Below are 23,053 nucleotides of genomic sequence, written 5' to 3' on the forward strand. Positions count from 1 at the left end.
ACGTTTTTATGGTATTTAAGTGCTTACTATGTGCCAGGCACTGTACTAAGCACTGGGGGAGGTACGAGCTAATCAGGTTGGACACAGTTCAGGTCCCATAAGGGGCTTACAGTCTTAATCCCCATTATGCCAACGAGGCACCTGAGGCACAGAGCAATTAAGTAACTTGCCCAAGGTCACAGAGCAGACAAGTGGCAGAGCCTGGATTAGAACCCAGGTCCTTCTCACTTCCAGGCCTGTGCTCTATCCACTAGGCCATGCTGCTTCTGATGCCTGTTGGGTGATCTTGAGCAAGTCACTTAACTTCTCTGTGCCTCTGTTTCCTCATCTGGAAAATGAGATTCAATGCCTGCTCTCCCTCCCACTTAGACTATAGGCCCCGTGTAAGGAAGTGACTGTGACCGACCTGACTGTCTTGCATTTAACCCAAAGTTTAGTACAGTGCTTGACACATAGGAAGTACTTAAAAATACCATCATTATTAGTATTACAAATGGCCCCAGATCTGGGACCTCCCTCTCTGTTGTTGCTCTCCTCCCCATCTAAAGCTGGAGGTAGTCTTTACAAGGGATGTAACCAGGTGGGATGCTACACTGCTTTTTCGCAGAGAGGCAACTGCCCTCCTTTCCCCACGGAGTTGGTGACACTCCCAGTGACAGCACAGTATATTTTTTTAAGGCTTGAAATATTCTGCATATAAATCAGCAACAATTATCACCAAGCAGCGTTCCAGCCGGAGTTAAGCCAGAAAACCAGATACCACCGCTCACCCATTCATTACTTTATCTCATTTCTAAGGAAAGCAAAAGTAAACAAGAGATGAAATCAATTAATTCTCTCATTTCAATATTTTTAGGAATGAATGAAGGAATGTTGGAGTTCTTTATGGGGAAAAAATAAGTGATTTTATGAGCTAACATTGCTTTGCAAAGATGTAATGGCAACACCAAAATTGTAATCTTATGTTTCATACAACCTTGACACTGAGATGCAATACAATAGATTGGTAGATGCAATTCCTGCTCTCAAGAACTTACATTCAGGGCTTTGCAAACAGTGGGCCCTCAATAAATATATTGTTTTAAAATGGTATTAGTTAAGTGCTTACTATGTGCCAGGCACTGTACTAAGTGCTGGGGTGGATATAAGCTAATCAGGTGGGACACAGTCCCTGTCCCAGATGGGGCTCACAGTCTTCATCCCCATTTTACAGATGAGGGAACTGAGGCAAAGAGAAGTGAAGCGACTTGCCCAAGGTCACACAGCAGGCAAGTATGTGCCAAGCACTGTACTGAGCACTGTGGTAGATCCAAGTGCATCAGGTTGGACACAGTCCCTATCCCAGACGGGGGCTCACAGTCTTAATCCCCATTTTATAGATGAGGGTTGACAAGCAGCATGGTCTAGTGGATAGAACATGGGCCTGAAAGTCAGGACCATATTCCTGGGTTCTAATCCTGCCTCCACCACTTGTCCATTGTATGACCCTGGGCAAGTCACTTTGCTTCCTTTCTGCCTCAGTGGCCTCATCTGCAAAATGGGGATTAAGATTGTGAGCCCGGCGTGGGACAGAGACTGTATCCAACCTGATTAGCTTGTATCCACCCCAGCACTTACAACAGTACCTGACACATAGTAAACACTTAACAAATACCAGAAAAAGTCTGGGGTTGCTGTCTCCCCAGCAACTGAGAGACCAATTTGTGCCTGCCTGCAGACCCAAGCTTCAGTTCAGGATTGGAAGAAAGGAAAAGAAGGAATATTGCACAGAAGATGCACTAATCTGACTAACCTGAATCCTCCCCAGTGCTTTGAACAGTGTTTGGCACATAGCAAGCCCTTAAGTACTATATTATTACTGGAAACAGCATGGCGTAGCGTCTAGGGCACGGGCCTGGGAATCAGAAGGTCAGGGGTTCTAGTTCTGGCTCCACCATTTGTCTGCTGTGTGACCTTCGGCGAGTCACTTCACTTCTCTGGGCCTCAGTTATCTCATCTGGAAAATGGGGATTGAGACGTAAGCTCCACATGGGACAGGGACTATGTTCAAACCTATTAGCTAGTATCCACCCCAGCACTTAGAACAGTCCCTGGCACATAGTAAGAGCTTAACAAATACCATTATTATTATTGTTATTATCACTATTATTATTCTAGAAGCGGGTTGGGTCTTGTTAGGTCAAGCACACTCTCCCCATCTGCATGAAGCCAACATCAGGCACTCTGCCATGGCATGGAGGCAGCCCTCATGTAGAGTCATGCTTGGCCACTAGCCAGAAGGGGCATTGTAGTATTCTGGGTATTATACATGTCCAGTACAATATTTCTTATTCAAAACTGTGCTGTAGATGTAATTCATAAACCTCTATCATTTTTGGCAAGGTATTTTACAGTTCCATTCTATTTCGGGTAAGGGTGTTCCATGTCTAGATGGTCAGTGTAGAGCCAATAGAGAGCATAACCATTTGGGGTTCTTTTAAAACATCTCAACTACAGCATTCCTGATATCAAGATGCTCTTTATATTTGTGTTAATGTGTCGATGTGTGTGCATATGTGGGTGCAGCCTTCATTTTCAAGGATGATGTGTCTGACAGTGAGACCCTATCCATGGGTAGGAGTGGGGCTGAAAAGATTGATGGTGAGACAGACACCCCTCCTGCCTTGTTTACACACAAGGCCTGATCTAGCTGGGCTAGCATTCCTGAACTGTGAGGTATTTTTACTAAATTTCAGTCAAGCCTTTATTAGGGATTGGTTTCTGCACTTGAGAACAGTCCAATTAGTTGTAAATATGAATGCTTTCATGAGTTTGTCCACCTCTTGAGGTAGATGAAGAAAGGGACAGCTTCTTACTCATTTTTTGTTACTGCTCAAGTGCAGAGATTGGGCCTAAAAATACCTGGGAAGATGGCATGAATGACAATGCTGATGGAAATAATGCTTCAGACCCTGCAACCTAAGAATTTAGCTTTTGAAGGGAAACAAGGAAGAAGTGCTTAAAGTGCGTAAGGGAGGGAAAAGCTTATGATCTATACAATCCATCTTTGGTTTTTGTTCATCACTTACTTTATGCAGACTACTCTACTGAAAGAGTACAATACAACAGAGTTAGTAGACACATAGTTCCCTGTCCACAAGGAGCTTACAGTCTAGAGGGAGTATGTGGATAATCAACAAACTTTGCACTGTTTATCCTTTGTTTTACAATTTTATGGCATGCAAAATGTTTTCTCCCCTTTGGGCATCATACAGATGGGTGATGTCTAGGCCCTAATGTATATTCCTTTGCTTGGGGTCGGATGTCAAGATGGCAGCTACCACAGTGACCCTCCAAGCCTGCTTCAGAATCACTGTTGGAATGGACTGTGCGGCTGGATGGATTCTGGATCTGAATCCAGTATGGCACAGCTGGTGTCCAGAGAGACCAGTGAAGATGTAAACTCCTCCTGTAGACTGTAGGCTCCTTACGGGCAGGGATCATGCCTACAAACTCTGTTGTAGTGTCTTCTCCCAAGCATTTACTACACTGTTCTAGACACAGTAAGTGCTTAATATACACCATTCCTAAGGCAGCCTGGTGCCAACCCTCACCGTCCAGATGTAGTCACTTGACCAGCCGGTCGATTCACAACCCAGGCATTATCTGACACCTACTAAACACGTGGATGCTACACAAAGAAGATACAGAGACAAACCCACTCAAGGCTTTTCTATCAAAACCATTGCAGCATCCTGAGAAATTCCCAAGTTGAATCTCTTACTCCCTCAAAAAGTGTTCTGTCTCGGCCAGGTCCAATTTATGGTAGTTTTAGCATTCTACGTTGGAGTTGGCTTGGCCATTCTCCACAAAAGGAATCATGCTCTGTCTAAGCAGATTCCAGCAGATATGTGTGATAGAGATGGGGAACTCAGCCATATTGTAGCAAATGACTTTTCAAATGTTTTTAGTTCAATAAAACTCCAGATGTGCTTTTTGCCTTGAGAACTTTGATTTAATTTTTAAGCCCATATGTGTTTTAAAGGAAATGCAATCCATATGTTTCTGATTCATTTACACTGCAATTATTAAAATACTGTTTTGCAGTTACCTGATTTTCAAGCTACTTTTATGAGCTTTAAAAAATCTATTTCCTTTAAAACACTAAAACAAACAAAACCTCCACACTAAACTCTGAGCCAAACAACTGGAAGTTATGTTTGACTGACATCAAATAAACTTTAAACACCCGACAGTTCAATTTTGGATGCAAATTCTAAACCCGCCATTCCTTTATTGTGTCTAAAGCCTCTAAGCAAGCTCTCTCCTAAGAAGGATTTTACACCCAGGTCTGCCAGAACGTGTGTTTTAGCTACACATTTTGATTAGAACATTGTAAAGTGAACATTGTAAAGTGAACGTTTGTCTGATCATCCAAGGCTGTTTGGATACAGGACTCCACAGCATTGGAAGAAACAGCTGGTGTACAAGGACAACCAGATGGACATTGTAACTACTACAAGGCCAGTTTTACTTAATGCAGAGTCTTGCAAAAAAGCAACCCACCAATCCATCTGTCAATAGTATTGATTGTGCACTTTCTGTGTGCAGAGCACTGTACTATTTGCTTGGGAGAGTACAATGGAGTTAGACAAGATTCCTGCTCTCAAGAAGTTTATGATAATTATTATGATGATATTTGTTAAGCACTTACTATGTGCTAAGCACTGTTCTAAGCTCTGGGGTAGATACAAGGTAACCAGGTTCTCCCATGTGGGGCTCACAGTCTTAATCCCCATTTAACAGATGAGGTAACTGAGGCACAGAGAAGTTAATGACTTGCCCAAGGTCACACAGCAGACAACTGGCAGAGCCGGGATTAGAACCCACGTCCTCTGGCTCCCAAACCCATGCTCTTGCCACTAGGCCATGCTGCTTCTCTAGTTTGCAGTCATATGAGGAAGACAGACACAAAATAATTTACGGATGGGAAATAAAAGAAAATAGACATGTAAATGAGTAAGTGCTTAAATATTAGGGTAAGTTGATATTGTTCAGAAGTGCTATGGTTGGGTGTGAGTGCAAAGCTGCCTAGTTAAGCCTGAAGTCCTGAAGTGTATATGGCCTAGGGAGAAGAAAAATCCATAATCCCCAGTCAGGCATGGCTGGCATACTGAAGAAGAAGTGATTTCAGAAGGGTTTTAGACGGTGGTCTGGCGGATTTGAAGGGGAAGGGAATTTCCAAGCAGGAAGAATCAATCAATGGATGATTTGTATTTATTGAGCACTTACTATGCATAGCGCACTGAACTAAGCACTGTGGAGAGTGCACCATAGCAATATTGCTAAAATCTGCTGTTTCCTCTCCGTTCAAACTACTCCAATGCCAATCCAAGCACCTCTCCTATCCCAGCCTACTACATCTGCCTCCTTGCTGACCTCCTGTTTCTCCCCTCTCCAGCCCATTCTTCACTCTGCTGCATGAATCAGTTATCAACAAAAACGTTCAGTTCATGTCTCCCCCCTCCTCCAAAACTTCCAATTGCTGTCCATCGAACAGAAACTACTTAGCATTGGCTTTAAAGCACTCAATCAGCTCGCTTCATCCTAACTCATCTGACTAATCTTAGGGCAGCCCAGCCCACACACTCCACTCCTCTACCACCAACTTCCTCACTTTGCCCCTATCTCATCTACCTCACTGCCAACCCCTTTTCCATGTCATCCTCCTAGCCTGGAACTCCCTCCCATCCATAAACACCAGATCACCACTCTCTCCACCATCAAAGCTCAATAAATACAACTGAATGAATGAATGCTAATTCTGTTGCATTGTACTCTCCCAAGCTCTGCACGTATTAAATGCTCAATAAATATGATTGATTGATTGAATATAACAGAGTTGGTAGACACATTCCCTGACCAGTATGAGCTTACAGAGTTTGAGCCAGAAGGGAGAGATGAAAATAAGGCATATTTAGTAAATGAGCCTGAGAAAATTGTACCCTGTGAGCTGGAGTGTAGTGGGGGAAGATGAATAAGTAAGAGGGAGACAGCTGATTCAGTGCCATGAAGCTGGGAGTTTCTGCCAGGAGTGGATAAAGTGTGCAGAATGATGTTTTAGAAAAATACTCTAGGCAGCAGGGTGAAGTATGTGCTTTAGGAAAACTGAGTGAATATTGGAAAGTGCCACAATGCCTATAATACTCAAGGGACAATTTCCTCCACAGTATATGTATAAAGTAGATGCTCATATCCTTGTTTTGGAACATTCACAGGCTGGTGAATGTGCCCCATAAAAGATGAACTACACTTTTCAATCACTTTTCCTTGTCTCTCAGTTTTCATACCTTACCACCTCCATTTTAGTCCTTCACCCTTAAATTTAACTCTAACATTAATTCAGGTCGCTCCCCAAACTAATGGTATTGGAATTAGGGGTAACTGAAAAGTAGGTTTCTACCAGGGAAACATCACCATGCTTATCCTCATTTTATAGATTGGGAAAAGTGAGGTGCAACGAAGATATCGAGGAATTTTCCTTGAACAAAACAAGAAATTAGTAGCTGTTCTGGAGCAGGGGTGGCTCTCTCTCTCTCTCTCTTCCTCTCCACCCCCACAACACTCTCCTGGAGCTCACTGATGTTATTAACTCCGGCAAAGTAAACAAAAAATTTGAACTTCAGAGCCTGGCAATTACATTTTTGTAATTTTGGAAAACTCCTGATGGAGCCTGTTAATGATGTGGGAATGGGCACTCAATCTGAAATTACTATAAGATCTTTCCCCAAGCACAGTACAGATCACTGAACACCTCCCAAGTGCTTCCAAACCTACTGCACGGGACAGGATATTTAATGTTACTAAGGTATGTTCTAAAACATTAAAGTTACAGTCTTTAAAACGATTACCCCCATTAATTATTATTATTGCCTAGATGACCCTTATTTCAACATCTCATTATCCATGGTGCTTCGGAGGGCTCATATATCATAAATCTGAGTTAAGTCTCGACGAGGGAAAGCTCATTTAAAATAACTGCTCCTGAATCGATGCCAGAACAATAACTCTCAATAAGTTAGATTCCCCCCCTAAAGATATGTAAACATCATTTGGTGTTTTAAAAAACGGAAAACCCCAATAAGATACATCGCCACTTGTCATTCTGTAAGGAGAATTTCCAAAATTTGTCATGTAATATGTATATTTGCTGACATATTTCCCTGAGTTGCCATTTTACAGAGCTCTTGGTGCCCTTGGCACATTCTGGAGGGACTCGAAAAGTCATGGCGACCTACAAAGGGTAATAAGAGGCCGGGGAGAGATCAAGGAAATTCATCCCCACAAAGTAGGTGGTTTGAAAGGTCTTGGCAGAGGAAAGAGGGCAGGCACGCACAGTCAAATCAACACAAAGACAGTTTAGTGACCAATTCCTCAAGCATGAAGACTCCTGCAAGGCTCTCTTTGACAAAACTCCAGCAGACCTATTGAGTAAGAAACCACAACTCCAAATCCTGAAGTGCTTAGTGAGTGGGACCCTCTCCAAGATCCTGTTCGAGGCTGTGGGTTTGCCAAGGCAACGCCACTCAGATTGGCTAGAACATCACAGCTCGGAGATGGAAAAACTATTTGAGTGAAGCAAATGAATGCTTCAGTAACACCGCGCAGCTCCTTCTGATGATAAAAATGGAAGTTCTACAAAGCCCATGAGGTAAATGTCGATTAGATAAGAAACAATTATGGCCAAGTCTGAAGAGATCGAGGAATATGCTGCAGTCACAAAATTAAATACTTCTATTCATCACTGAGAAGCTACAAACACAAGACCTCAGCTCCCATGAAGAGGATGATTTTTCAAAAACAAGGCAGAGAGCCTCAGAAGATGACAAAAACAATTTGGGGATATTCTAAATTCACCCCAGGAGATGAGGCGGGGCAAAGCACAGAGAAACAATCAAAATGTGAAAGTTTGGCCAGCATTTCAACATCCCAGGATGACTCTACAGCAGTCAAAGCCATGAAGAACACTACAGCTCCAGGCTCTGTTAGCATCCCTTCAGAAATCTACAAGCTGGAGGGAGATGTCATGTTCGGCTACATCTATTCAGGCCTTGTCTTCAACCAATGGGACGCTGAGAACATACCAGTTTGTCAAAGGTTTCAAAACTCCAGTGTGGCTCCAGGCCAAATGCCGCTCAGCTGTCAGAGTTTTCATAGCAGGGCAAATACAGGGAAGCAGCGTGGTTCAGTGGAAAGAGCCCGGGCTTTGGAGTCAGTGGTCATGGGTTCAAATCCTGACTCTGCCAATTCTCAGCTGTGTGACTTTGGGCCGGTCACTTAACTTCTCTGTGCCTCAGTTACCTCATCTGCAAAATGGGGATTAACTGTGAGCCCCCTGTGGGACAACCTGATCACCTTGTAACCTCCCCAGTGCTTAGAACAGTGCTTTGCACATAGGAAGAGCTTAATAAATGCCATCATTATTATTGTTATTATTACAGGAGGGATACAGGAAGCAACATCTCCCCTTGCATTCAGAGGTCACATGGCATTTTTGAACTTATCTACATCCTCCTTAGTATTCATGTATATATGACCACTTTATTTGTGACCTTTCTAGTTGGAAGTATTTTTATGATTGTCTCCTCCATTAGAGTGTGGGCTCCTTGTAGGCAGGGGATATATCACTTAGTTTTTCTGCCTGTTCCAATGACCTAGTACAGCACCAAGTGGATGCTCAATAAATCCTGAAACCATCAGCAGACTACTGAACATATCTGGCTGCCCCAAGTTCATCAAGGTCTCAGCTGGCTGAACCAGGGTTGAATAATAATAATAATAGCATTTATTAAATGCTTACTGTGTGCAAAGCACCGTTCTAAGTGCTGGAGAGGTTACAAGGTGATCAGGTTGTCCCATGGGGGGCTCACAGTCTTCATCCCCATTTTACAGATGAGGGAACTGAGGCCCAGAGAAGTGAAGTGACTTGCCCAAAGTCACACAGGTGGCAATTGGCAGAGCCGGGATTTGAACCCCTGACCTCGGACTCCAAAGCCCATGCTCTTTCCACTGAGCCACGCTGCTTCTCTCCATTGAAGGTGAAGTTGAAGGTGTCTTGATTAATTATTTTGTCCATACTATAGGATTAAAGGAGAGCTGGGTAGGAGATCTAGGTCCAGGTTGGCTTGCAAACCTGGAAAAGGGTCTCTCAAGATGACTGATCCCTTCAAATCTATCAGACAGAGCCAAGGGGGCTTGCAGGGTATACAGGCCCCTGGAAAGCATAGGGATGGAATCCCAACAGAATTAAGGATCTAGGGAGACATTTTCAAATAATCAGAACTGCAGTTTCAGAGGGCTTTAGTTCCACACACAGAAAGTCTCAGTTACATGAATCACAACCTACACTCTAAAAATCCCTACCCCATTAGCAACAGTGTATTTTTCTAGGAAAGCAAAGACCCTCTCCCTAGCCCCAAAGCCATTGTATTCCCTTTCCAGGGCCCTGTAAACAGGCCTGCCTTCTTAGGAGTGGAACTCTGCAGTAGGAGTCAAAGCAGAAGGATGCTGGTTGCTGACAATAAAAATATCAACCATAATGGCTTCCAGTGAGAAATCCTTACAAGCAGCCTCATTCTCATCTTTCCCACCTCTGACTGATGATTTACGTCCACATCATTCCTGGAGCTCTCTCCCCCTTCTTATCCAACAGACCAAGGCTCCCCCACCTTCAAAGCCTTCCGAAATCACCTCTCCTTCTGCAAGCCTGATTAATCTCTAACTTCTCTACTTTTTCCCCCATCTCCTACATCAGCACTTTCGCACCATCTAAGCACTTAAGTACTCACACTTCCTGCAGCACTCATGTATGCATCTTATATATTCCAATCTGTATATACTTTAGTATCTTTCTCCCCCTCTAGATTGTAAAATCAATGAGGGCATGAATTATGTCTACCAATTCTATTGTGCCCTCCCAAGCATCTGGGATAGTGTTCTGAACACCAGAGGCGCTCAGTAAATTTTAGTGATTGACAAGGGAGATGTCACTTGGAATAGAATCAATCAGTGGTGTTCATTCATTCATTCAGTCAGTCGTATTTATTGAGTGCTTACTGTGTGCAGAGCACTGTACTAAGCGCTTGGGAAGTACAAGTTGGCAACATATAGAGACGGTCCCTACCCAATAGCAGGCTCACAGTCTAGAAGGGGGAGACAGACAACAAAACAAAACATATTAACAAAATAAAATAAATAGAATAGTAAATATGTACCTACTGCGGGCAGAACACCATTAAACACTTGGGAGGGAATGCTAGAACAGAGTTGGTAGACGTGTTTCCTGTCCACAATATGCTCACAGTCTAGACAAACCAGAAATGCAAATATCCTAGCTTTGTGCACCTGCTAAGCACCCTGATGGTTTCATCAGCATGGCCCAGTGGATAGACTATGGGCCCGGGAGTCAGAAGATCATGGGTTCTAATTCTGGTCCGTCACTTTTCTACTGTGTGACCTTGGGTAAGTCGCTTAACTTTTCTGTGCCTCAGTTACCTCATATGTAAAATAAGGATCAAGATTGTGAGCCCCACGTGCGTCCAACCCGATTTGCCTGTCTCTACTCCAGTGCATAGTGTACTGCTTGACACAGTAAGCGCTTAACAAATATCATAATTATAATTATTACTATTATCCGGAGAGGGTTGCTGATTGATGACAGTGCTGAAGGCCCATATTAAGAAAGGAAGTCAATGCCCTAGTCAGCCCAATGCTCAGAACTGACAGTAAGTCTTGAGAAGAACAAAATTCTGTATCAGGCTACCACCAGGAAGCCCATCACATGGTTTAAAATGTTTCATTGGCAACAGAGCGATTAATGTTCTCTCCAAATTCTGCTACAGTAAGCAATACCCAATCCAAAGATATACAAAGAGAGAGAAAGCACAATTGAGGAGACTAGGACTCCATATGTTTTGGAGACTGATGGACAGCGTTTGGCTCCAGTGGAGCATCAAGCTTCATAGGAATTTGAAGGTTTAAAAAGCCAGGACGATGTCCAGCCTCTACGTGACTGGGAGACCTCAATCCGTTACAGAAAACACACCTGGTTTCTCAAGTATTTTCATCAGTGTTACCCATAATACATACCCCACATCCAATGGCAAGACAGGAATACCCAAACTGAAGTCCTGGAAAGGACTCAGTTTCCCAGGATTGAAGCAATGCTCATTATAACATAGCTTCACTGGGTGGAACATGTAGTTAGGAAGAAAGCCTAAGCAGCTGCTGTATGATGAACTGAAATGGGGCCCACGTGAGCTGGGAGGCTACAGCAAGCATAGTGAAGACATAGAGAAACCAGGGCTCAGAGTCATGTGGTGTATAGCTTGACGAGCGTGTGTGGTGAGGGGGGAGCAAACAGAAGAGGAATTGCTTCAGTATGTTTGGCCTATCAAGAGGCAGGCTCAAAAACTGTGCCAGAAACCTGCAAGTATCAATTGCACCAGCGTACAGGATAATCTCTGCATTCTTACAGGCTAGGATGTACTCTTGGTCACCAAAAAGTATTTTAAACTACAACTACACACAGAGGTGGATTTCACTGTCAACAGCAACATCTTCAAATAAGCAAGACTGTTCTAAAAAGACAGATATGCCAGTTCCCACATATGCTGTGGTTGACTAGGCACCCTCTGAAGCCAAGTTTGGCATTTAAGTCAACTTGCTTTTTAATGGCATTTAAGCACATACTATGTGCCAAGCACTGTACTAAGCAATGGGAGAGATACAAGATAAGCAGTTTGGACACAGTCCCTGACCCTCATTGGGCTCACAGTCTCAGTAGGAAGGAGGACAGGTATTTGATCCCCCTTTTTACAGATGAGCAAACTGAGGAACAGAGAAGTGACTTGCACAAGGTCACGCCGCAGGCAAGTGACAGAGCTGGGATTAGAACCCAGGTCCTCGGACGCTCAGGTCCAAGTTCTTTCAACTAAGCCGCACTGCTTCCCAAGTCTGGGCAAGTAGCTGAGGCCCAAGAATGCTGCAGACTTACCATATGACTGGAAATATCACCATAGGGGGGAAACCATGACTATATCCCGCCTGCACCACTTTAAGGTTACAATCCACTTCCTAGCTCCACGTACCTGTTTATTTGCTTGTAACCTTAGAACCACTGGACGGTCTCATAAATGAGACCCTTTGCAAACAGGGACACTCGTGCATCCCTAGTCATGATCCAGCTGCCAATCAGTGGAATTCCAGAGCTCCCAGTCACCCTTCCTTAGTAATCCGGGAGGCACTACCCCAATTCTAAGCAATATGTTTTGGATAAATTTCAACCAACCCTATTGCTGACTCAGGGTTTCTCTCTCCATTTGCTCTGGTTTCAGCCTGTCTGCTTACCCAGGCTCCCCATATGGGCTGAATTATTTCTTCCTTTGAATAGATGATTTAAATCCCCTTTTCGATCCAAAGGCCTGTCAGGGTTTAGCCACCAAAGGGAACCACCTTCTGGGGGCTGAAGAGATTACATACTGAAAAAGCACTCAGTTCCCCCAAAACCCAGTCGCCTGGATCCCAGACCTGTGGACGGGCACCCGGCCTAATTAGCAGGTGTTGGAAGTGTATGTTGGGAGATCTTGAGGCAGAGGATGGAGGAAGAATGTGCCTCCAAAAGGCAACATTTTCAAAATAGCTTTGAGGTTACCTGCTTTTGGTTGGTTTAGTGTTTCTGGAACGATTGGGTGAGATTAGGATTTGTCTACTTGAAATCAATCAATAGGAAGAGTTGGCTGGTAAAGAGCGGTCCAATTGAGTGTCACTTTAAGTCCAGAGAAAATGGAGAAAAATGATTCAGAAAATTACAGAAATGCTAGAGGTTTCTGAGAGGTGAAAATGTACAGTTACTACGTCTGGTGTTTGCCATGTATTTCATCAACTTTTGCCTCAGGGAAGACAGCAGATCATATCATCTATGTTCATAATGGTTCTTACATCTATTCATTCTCTGACCAATATTTTCTGTTAACTGTATGTTTGAATGGGAAATTTCCACATACTAGGGACTGCTTAATATCTGAGGCTACAGAAAGTAAAAACCAAGACTTATATTCTGCAACGGACCCATGAAGAAACTATTCATCAATCGTGCTATGTACTGTAGATAGAACACTAAGACAGGGTTTAGATGAGGTAAATGAGGGGACACAAACATGAATTGGTTGAAAATAACTACTTAGTATTTTGTCTGCGGCATTCTGCAGGAGAGGAGGAAGGAGGAACTACATCATAGCATTTCTTGGTGGGCTTATGTGGAGTGGAAAGGAGAATGACATTTTTCTTCAACCTGGAGGCTTAGAAATTATTTGGGTCATACGCCACAGCAGGTAATAGGGGATGTGTGAATTGTGGGCAGGTCTAAGGACCACAGCTGTGCAATTCTGTGACCCCCATCTCTGTCCTGCCCCTTAACAGTTCCCATATGTGTGCCTCGGAGAGGAAGATGGGAGCTCAAGTGCTAAAGGCCACAGATGTCGCTGGCTTGTGGGCAGTGGTTCTCTGACACAGAGTAGCTTGGTTCAAGCTGAGAACCAAGGACAGGGCCAGACACAGGGGTTTATCTCCACTTAACCTAGTGAGGTGTGTCTTTGGGTTCCCTGCAGTCAGAAAAGCAGAAAATAGCTCATTGTCAATTCTATGTTTAGAGTAAAACTAGAATAAATATTTCACAAGTACTACTAGTTCTGCACTTGATGTGCTGAGCACTGTACTGATCAACCTTTGGGGCACATGTAGGATAATCAGATTAGGCCCAGTTTCTGTGCCACATGGGGCTCACAATCTAAGGACAACAAGGTATCTTCTTCCCATTTTACAGATGAGAAACTGAGGCCCAATGGAATTAAGTGACTTGCCCAAAGCCACACACAGGCCACTGGTTTTGCTGGGATTGGAACCCAGGTTGCTTAACTCTCGGCCCCACATTCTAGCCTCTAGGTCATTCTGCTTCTCACTCTAAATATTTCATTACAAAAACTTTATTTTGGTCAGAGTTCATAACTTCTCAAGAGCACAGCACTCAAACATCCACATTCTGTTGAATTGATGGCTTAACTAATCAGAAAAATTTCCTAAATTACTTGAGTAGTTGAAAAAAACTCTGACCTCTATCAGTTCCCCAGAAAACATGGGCTTCAGATAATTATTTTTAATTTCACTGTCACATTCATCTTAAAAATTGTGGAGCAAGATGATTATTTTGCCTTGTTTAGTCTAAGGTTTCGGGAAGGGTCTTCGCAGGCTCTAAGAGGGGTAATCCTGGGGAATATGTTTACCCTTAGCCATAGTGCCTACGTTGTTATCTTCTTCCTGGCAGGATATAATAATAGAAATTATAATTATAATAGTACTTGTTAAGCACTTACTATATGCCAAGCACTGTACAAGTACTAGGGTAGATAAAAGATAATCAGATCAGATACAGTCTCTGTCCCACATGGGGCTCCCAGGCTAAGAGGGAGAAAGCACAGGTATTTCATTCCAATTATACAGATGAAGAAACTGAGACCAAGAGAAGTTAAATAACTTGCCCAAGCTCTCACAGCGGATAAGTAGTAGAGCTGGGGTGACAATCCAGATCCATGGACTCTCAAGCCCGTACTTTTTCCACTTGGCTACCCCATTTCTATTTGTGAGACTGGCAAAGCACATGCCAGATTTCCATTTTATGGCCTATTTTACTCAGAAGGGTTCTTTTCGTTGGTCCCATCCTTGCCCACCTAACCTGAACATCATAGTCACTGCTCTAGAGAAAAGCAGCGTGGTATAGTGGATAGAACTCGGGCCTGGGCATCAGAGGGTCATTGGTTCTAATCCCAGCTCTGCAACTTGCCTGCTGTGTGACCTTGGGCCAGTGAGTTTGCTTCTCTGGGCCTCAGCTACTGCATCTGTAAAATGGGGATTGAGACAATGAGCACCTTGTGGGACGGGGACTGTGTCCAACCTGATTTGCTTGTATCCACCCCAGAGCTTAGTACAGTGCCTGGCACATAGTAAGCGCTTAACAAATAATAATAATAATAATAATAATAATGGTATTTATTAAGCGCTTACTATGTGCAAAGCACTGTTCTAAGAGCTGGGGAGGTTACAAGGTGATCAGGTTGTCCCACGGGGGGCTCACACTTTTTAATCCCCATTTTACAGATGAGGTAACTGAGGCCCAGAGAAGTTAAGTGACTTGCCCAGAGTCACGCAGCTGACAATTGGTGGAGCTGGGGTTTGAACCCATTACCTCTGACGCCAAAGCCCGTGCTCTTTCTACTGAGCCACGCTGCTTCCCTACCACAGTTATTATTATTGTTACTTTTCGAGGGAAACCAACAGACAGAGGGTTGCCCTGAAGAAGACCATCACTCAAATTCATTCCTATGTACGGGTCCTCAGTCCCAAAGTCTTCAGGACAAGACTGAGGCTCATCCATCTTTGAAGACAGAGGGAAGAATCCAGTTCACCCTCCTACGTGTGGAGGGGCAGTCTGAACAAGTCAGGGCTCACACTGGGCCCCATGATGAGCATTCTTATTCCCAGTAGTACAACACCACAACACACTTGAAAGAGAGACTTGCATAGACAGCCGTTTTGTGCACTAGCGATGTGTCTGTACAGTTTAAGGGCAGGTGCAATTTGTCAATTTCACTTTCAAAACAAAGGGTTGCTAGCCAATAGCTTATTCCATCTTGCAAAAACACAAAAAGGAAACAACCCTCTAAAATGTGCATTTTCACAGGCTTTGTCAACATTTCCACTTCACAACCAGCACACTCTAAGGGACAAACATACTCTAATATTGAAATGTTTTCTAAATGCCACATGTGATTGTATCGATTTGACATTTTCTCAGCAATGTGTTTAGAATACATATACGTGAAAGAATTTTTTTAGTCAGTTCGCATAAGTCATGTCACTAAACATTTCTTTCCACGTTTAAAATGTCTGGAGAGTATCTATTCCAACATACTTTGTCAACTGTAATAATAAATACAACTCACTCCATTGTAGCTATGCTAGCTAAACACAGGGGCCATTATTTAATCTTAAAGAGCATTTGGTTTCTTACTCTTGGCCTGACTGATCACTCTACCTGACTCATTGTTCTGTACTTTTCTACCAGTTCCCAAATAATCGTCACGTAAGACTACCTTCTTACATAAGTAGGGGAAAGAAATCATTATTTTCTTCAGCAGTGTTGAGAGATGGATGAGGATTCCAGCATCCACTGCCAAAGTCAAGATTTGTACATTTGACAAGTCAACAGTTGTTAAGTATTCCACAGTACCACTGATTGGCACATCCTAACAATGTCTCACCAACATCCTCGATAAATGAAACAGCAGAGAGATGCCCTAGGACTCCAAATAAATCATCTGTTCAAGTAGAAAGGTGAAAGAAAACTACTGTAGAATTGCACTGATTTCCATTGCTAATCATTACTTACTAATGGATATTATTAATCAATCAATGGTATTTATTGGGTGCTAACTTACAATATGCAAAGCACAATACAACAAGAACTCTTTCTATAAAGTGACCTCTGACTAAAACAAAACAGTCATAATATTTGCCGTCCAACACCAAAACATCAACACTTTATTTGTTGACTCGCCAAAGCATTCTATGCCATCAACAGAATTGGGCTCTGGGAACTACTAAGTCAAGAGAGTACAATACAACATGAACTGTTGCCCTAAGGTGATGTCTGAGTAAAATACACCAAAGCAGACATAATATTTGCAGACTAATTAACACCAAAACATCAATAGTCTATTCATTGACTCACAAACACATTCTATATCAACAGAATTGGGCTTGGGAGCTGCTAAATAAAGTGGAGAGAGAGGCAAGGTGAGAAGGCTAGCTTGAGGGGAGGCAGATTTGAACAGACAACAAATAGAACACTGCAGCAAAGGAAACACTGTATTTGGATTCAGGAGGGAATAAATTCTTGCTTTTTTTAGCTAAACCCACCATTAACTGTATCATCTTGGAACATTAAAACAGCTCTGTATATATAATTTATAAACCAAACAATATTTCAGCACAGTAAGTGTGGTAAAAATGTCTTTTAAAAAGCACTAACTACATAACTTTTAAGGGCATAAGCTTTTCTATTTTACCTTGCAACAAGCCCACCCTGTAAAGCTACATGATTTGAGAGTGTACCTTCCAAGGGAAGAGACTCAGTATTCTTATTTGAGCATAGACCTGCAAAAGCAATTTATTCAAAAAGAGAAAAAAATGACCAAGTAATAAATGAATGTATGAATTTATGAGAACTGTAAGAAAATGGAATAATTGGTAGGTGTTTGTAACCATTTTGTGTCACTGTACCTCACTGCTATATGAGGAGGAGAGTATCCCCGTGTTCAGTCTGTCATCCTTGGCATGATTTCACGTCATGGTTATTTCACAAAAAGGCAGCCACAGACTAAAACCCAGGTCTCCTAATTGCTATGTCTGGGGCTATCATTACTACATTCCGTTCTCCCGATTGCTCTTTCTGTATAAAAAGAACAAAATTGACAAGTCCCCTGAAACTATCAATAGATCACCAGAAGTGTTACCTCCTCTCTAGTCTCTGTAATTTTACCCTTTTCTTCTTTAATCTCACTACTTATGCATCATCATTAGGGAGGCAGCATGACCTCACAGAAGATCACAGATCTATGAGGCAGGACAAGCCAGTTCTAGTTCCACATCTGTCACTGACCAGCTGTGCAACCTTGGGCATGTAGCTTAACCTTTCTGTGCCTCCGTTTCCTCATCCAGAGGCACAGAGAGGTTAAGTGACTTGCCAAGGTCACAAAGACAGAGGTTAAAGTAAGCTCATGGCCACATAGATACTGAGCCTATCTCAGTATGGGGATGGGGGCTGTCTGAACTGATTATCTTGTATCTATCCCAGTGCTTAGCACAGTGCTTAACACATAGCACTTAGTAAATAGCATAATAATAAAAAACCCATAAAGATAATCATCACTTCTCCAGCACTGACTGTGTGCAGAGCAGTATATTAGGTTCTTGGGAACATACAATAAATGATAAAGACATAGTTCTGCCCCTGAGAAATCTTACAAGGTAATTAATGACTGTAAGATCCATTCTGGCACTAATTAGGAGCACAGAGTGTTTGACTACTGCGATCTGGAAACCGTTGGTTCAGAAATGTGTTTAAGAATGGCTCCTGGAGTTTAGCTAGTGGCCCTGGGCCAGGAATCCTGGCTTCTCCTTCCACTGGTCTGGCTGTTGGTGGCCTCATCCTCTCCCACAGTTTGAGACGAAAACATTTCTAGACTCCTGGGGACCCTGTGGGGCCTGGAGGACATTTCTGAGAACATTCACATCAGGCAGGAAGAGGCCGCTTTTTCTCAAAGTGGCTAGTGGATGATCTCAGTTTCCAAGAATTCTCCAGCTAGAGCCCTCCTAAAATGGCACCTCATCTATGAGGTATTCTGTATCTAGTTCCCATCTTCCTGGTTGTGCCATCCCATCAGCACCCTTAGCCTGCATGGGCTTATATGTTTAGTTATTGTATTTCTTCCCTTTGTTCTCACTGAATCTTGTTTTTCTCAGTTGCATTTAAATTAATACACTCATTCCTATTGGGGCAGGAACCTTGGCTTCTACCAGCCATAGGGGCAAGGAAGGCAGCAAATCATATCCACAACTTGGCATCCTTAAATTTATCAACTTTTTTAAAGTGTAAGTTTCTTGTAGACAGGGAATATGTCCCTTGTTTCAATCCATCAATTGTATTTATTGAATGCTTACTGTGTGTGCAAAGCACTTGGGTGAGTTCTGTTGCATTTTGCCATGCTCTTAGTACATACAGTATACTGCATTCAGTTAACATTCAACCATTGCTACTTGATCCCCCGAGATAAGAAGAGGTTTTTGGTTTGGTGCTTTTTGTTGTTGTTTTTAAAATATATAAGGAACTGTTTGATTCAGTAGGAGAATCATATGATGTTCATACCACCCGTCAGGTAACTGGGAACTTCTGTTGGGAAACCTCATAGAAGTTATGGTTTAAGAGATACAATATTTCAAGTTGAAGTGTTCCCATGGGGCATAAGTCAAGGAGTCTAAATATTTCTCAAATGATTTTCCTGTTGGCTACCTCATGAAACTAGCTCTAATAGCTGTGCCATGACTGCCTTTCAAAAATAACGAAAAAGGAAGAATTGACATGTGGTGAGGGATTTTTTTTTTTGTCAAAACAATATTGGCAGGTAATTGTTCTTGTTTCTTTACACAACTCCAAAAACCAAGTAAATAATCAGGAAAATACTCTTGCTGACTTGCCTTTTGATGACTGAACTGCAGAACAATAATTGTGATATACGTTAAGCTCTTTCTATGTGAAAAGCACTGGCTAAACTCTGGCTAGATGCAAGATAATCAGATTGGACACAGTCCCTTTTCCACATGGGCTCACAATCTAAGTAGGAGGGAGAATAGGTAATGAATCCCCATTTTACAGTTGAGGAAACTGAGGCACAGAGAAGTTAAGTGACTTGCTCAAGGTAACACAAGCAAGTGGCAGGCCAGGATTAGAAGTTTAGAGAAATGAATCTCATTTATATAGTTCTGGGCCACACTTTGTTTTCCATTCTGGGAGAATTATGCCAAGTTCAATTGCATAATTAGGCAAAGAACTAATTGTTACTGGCAAATTACTTAAGCTAGGTTTAGGGGAGGTCTAGTTACCCAACTCCTCATCCCCAAGAGTAAAAATCCCATTAGAATCAAATTGTTCCTTTTAAATAAACATGTTATATGCCATATAATCAAGCATGGCAGAACCCTATCTTCTCTGCCAGACTATTCACCATCCATTAGGACGCTTGTAAGACTTGTTGGCCTCTCCAAGTCAGTCTTATTTACATGATGTATGGAATCTCCTGTTGTAAACAATGGATAAGTTTCGGTCCATTTCCAAAGACCTTGGAACTGAGAACCTAGGCAGAGGAATCGATCATAGTGTCAGCCGTGCGTGGACTGCCTCTTGCATGCCTTTGTTCCTCGCAGTTGTGCTCCCTCTGGGACAGTGGGTCCACAAATGAGTAGGCAGGCAGAGGTCCAGCACGCTGCAAAGTTCAAGTAGAATTCTACGTGCAAGATCCATATACAGCCAAAGTGAGTGCAGTACAGGGTGACTGTCTCAGCTCAACCGCAGCTGCAGTCTTCACCACCCGTATTAGCTGGCTATTCTCAGGAATCCTACTGAGCCTGTCCACTTGGCTAACTGCCCTAGGTTTCAGTCAGAAACATTCACTATATGTTGCCAACTTAAACGCTTAGTACAGTGCTCTGCACACAGTAAGCGCTCAATAAATACGCTTGAATGAACGAATGAATTCACTACTGATGGTACCAGAAATTCTCCTACTTCTGGCTGCTTTACTCTTCAGCCTGGCAAGGTGGGGGCATTAAACTGTGTGTGGGGGTGTGCTTACATAGGATGCCTGTTGACTGTCGCTTTCTTTTGGGACGTAGGTACCAAGCGGCTAGTACCACATCTGTATTTTTGTGTTATTCCATGCAATACTATAGTAACCAAAACTTAGTTGAATAATTATCAAAGATCTCAAATACTACTATAAATTGAAATATTGTCCCATTATACCCAAATAATATGGGAAAGGTCAAACCTTTCAGCATTCTTAGAGAGCTATTAGCCACAAGTGTTTGTTTTTTTTTTTTTCCTTTGAACCAGGTCACAGTTGGATCAATGTGGAAATAATGGCCACATAGACTACTGGGTGTTTTGCCTAACTGAACTCCTTATTGGAAATTATGGTTGACTCATATCTGCACTCCAAAGCTCCTCCATATTGATTCTCTTTCCTGGAAGAAAATGATATACAGCTTTTAAACAAGGCAATAGCTAATCTTACTACCACAAAAAAACTGAGGGAACTAACTTTGCAAGATTCACATAAAGGAGTCAAGTATTTTTAAACAAGAGGTGCTCTAATTGAATGTCATCATATCAGAAATGATTAAAGCACTTTAAAAAAATATAGAGATTTTAATCTAACTTGATTTGCAAGAAAAAAAACTTCCAGTCATATTTGGCTAGCATCATTTGTTTTATAGGATTTTTTGGCAATCCTACTTACAAAGAGGTAGGAGGGAAACAGTAACTTCATGTTGATATATTTAGTGACTGCCAACCCCTTACAATTTGGTGAAAAAATACAGGAAATATAAATTCTGGACTTTTGATGCTTTTGTCTGTCTCTCTGGTGCTATTGACTATTTCTTCCAATACTGCCTCCAACTCTAGAAAATTCCTTTCTTTACAAGAGAATCATGCAGCAGAATTAGATGATGCAGGATTTCTTCAAAGTTGAAGGAAATGTGGTTTCCACTTGGAAGAGAAGGACATTTCTCCAGTCAGAAGAAAATGATACTTATGCTTTCAAAATTCGAAACTTCACTAGTGATAGATTTTTTTGACCCACCCTACTAGTAATATTACTTTGATATGACCGTATAGTTTAGCCAAATAAAAATAGCTGAAGGTGTTCACTTTCAATAGGAACTTGTTGTTTTTCAGGATTTAGTTCAAACTCTTTGATGCGCAAAACCAGGCCTGGCTCAAGTGGAGTTAAAAGTGAAAGAATCATCCAAGTAAAGTAGTTTCCCAGTCATTAAAATTTGCAGATCAAGCAAGAATGGAAAATACTATTCATTTCTAAAAAATAATTTGGAAAAAATTGTTCCCAAGTGAGAGATATTCCTTCTATATACTGGAAATTGAGTTAACTTAATTTACATTATGGGATTTATTTACATATCTATTTCCATATATCAATGTGCAGACATAGAAGAAATAAGTTTCACCAGAAATGCCATTGGCCCATGTTGGGTGTAGCATTTCAAATGATGGGGGCCCATCTTGGTCACTAGGACACCTTAGTGACATGTTTATTTTTGTCTGTGGAGTTGGAGAGACCATGACAGCTCTGGTAGTGGTGACAGAAGCCCAGCAGACAAAGGGAAGAGTAGAGATGAGACTGTCCACTGCTTTTTTTATGGCATTTATTAAGTGCTTACTATGTACAAAGCACTGCTCTAAGCACTGGGGAGGTTACAAGATGATCAGGTTGTCCCACGGGGAGCTCACAGTCTTAATCCCCATTTTACAGATGAGGTAACTGAGGCACAGAGAAGTTAAGTGACTTGCCCAAAGTCACACAGCTGACAATTGGCAGAACTGGGATTTGAACACATGAGCTCTGACTCCAAAGCCCTTGCTCTTTCCACTGAGTCATGTTTCCACCTCCTCATTTCCTCCTCCTTCTTCCACTGCTACCAGCACCACAGTTCACTGGGCCCTGGGTGTCCTATGCCCTGGGAACTTCTTCACAAAATTTGGTTTTCCTAAATCCTGCCCGGGTGAGAAGAGGTGAGTCTCTTTGGGTAGCACAAGATAGGCTGAGATGCAGCTGAATGACTGCTCTGCAGTGCCAGTCTCAGTGTTCCTCCCTTTCCTTGCCCTCCCCATATTCTAACACCATGTCCTCTCCCAAAGCCCTCACCTCCTGCAGGTCGGCAGCTAGTGGCTCCCACTGCCCGGGGTGCCAGGATGTGGAAGGGGAGGGTGGCTGAGGGAGGGAAATTATCTATCTCATGGCTCTCTGGCAGCTAAAAAAATTTTAAAAGTTAAATTTTTTCAGAAACATCCATTTTTGCCGGTGGTGGTTACATGGGTGTTAGGAGAAGCTGAGGAAGCAGAGGATCACTGTTAAAATTAAACCTTCTAAGGATGGTTACCTTTCAGGTCTAGAGGTAGCAGGTGGGGTAAGCTCTATGCAGGCCCATAGGGGCCCTCTTGGTAGTATCATGACCCAATCTGATGGCCCCTATTTCATGCTTCCCTGAGGTCACTGATTACCACCTGAAGCCAGTCCATTCTACTGCAAGAACCCAAAACTTGAGCCCATCAGATGGATCCTTTCTGCTGCTAATTTCCAAGCAAGTTGGTCTTATTACTAACCCT

This window comes from Tachyglossus aculeatus, chromosome X3 (assembly GCF_015852505.1).
Source record: "Tachyglossus aculeatus isolate mTacAcu1 chromosome X3, mTacAcu1.pri, whole genome shotgun sequence".
Taxonomy (NCBI): Eukaryota; Metazoa; Chordata; class Mammalia; order Monotremata; family Tachyglossidae; genus Tachyglossus; species Tachyglossus aculeatus.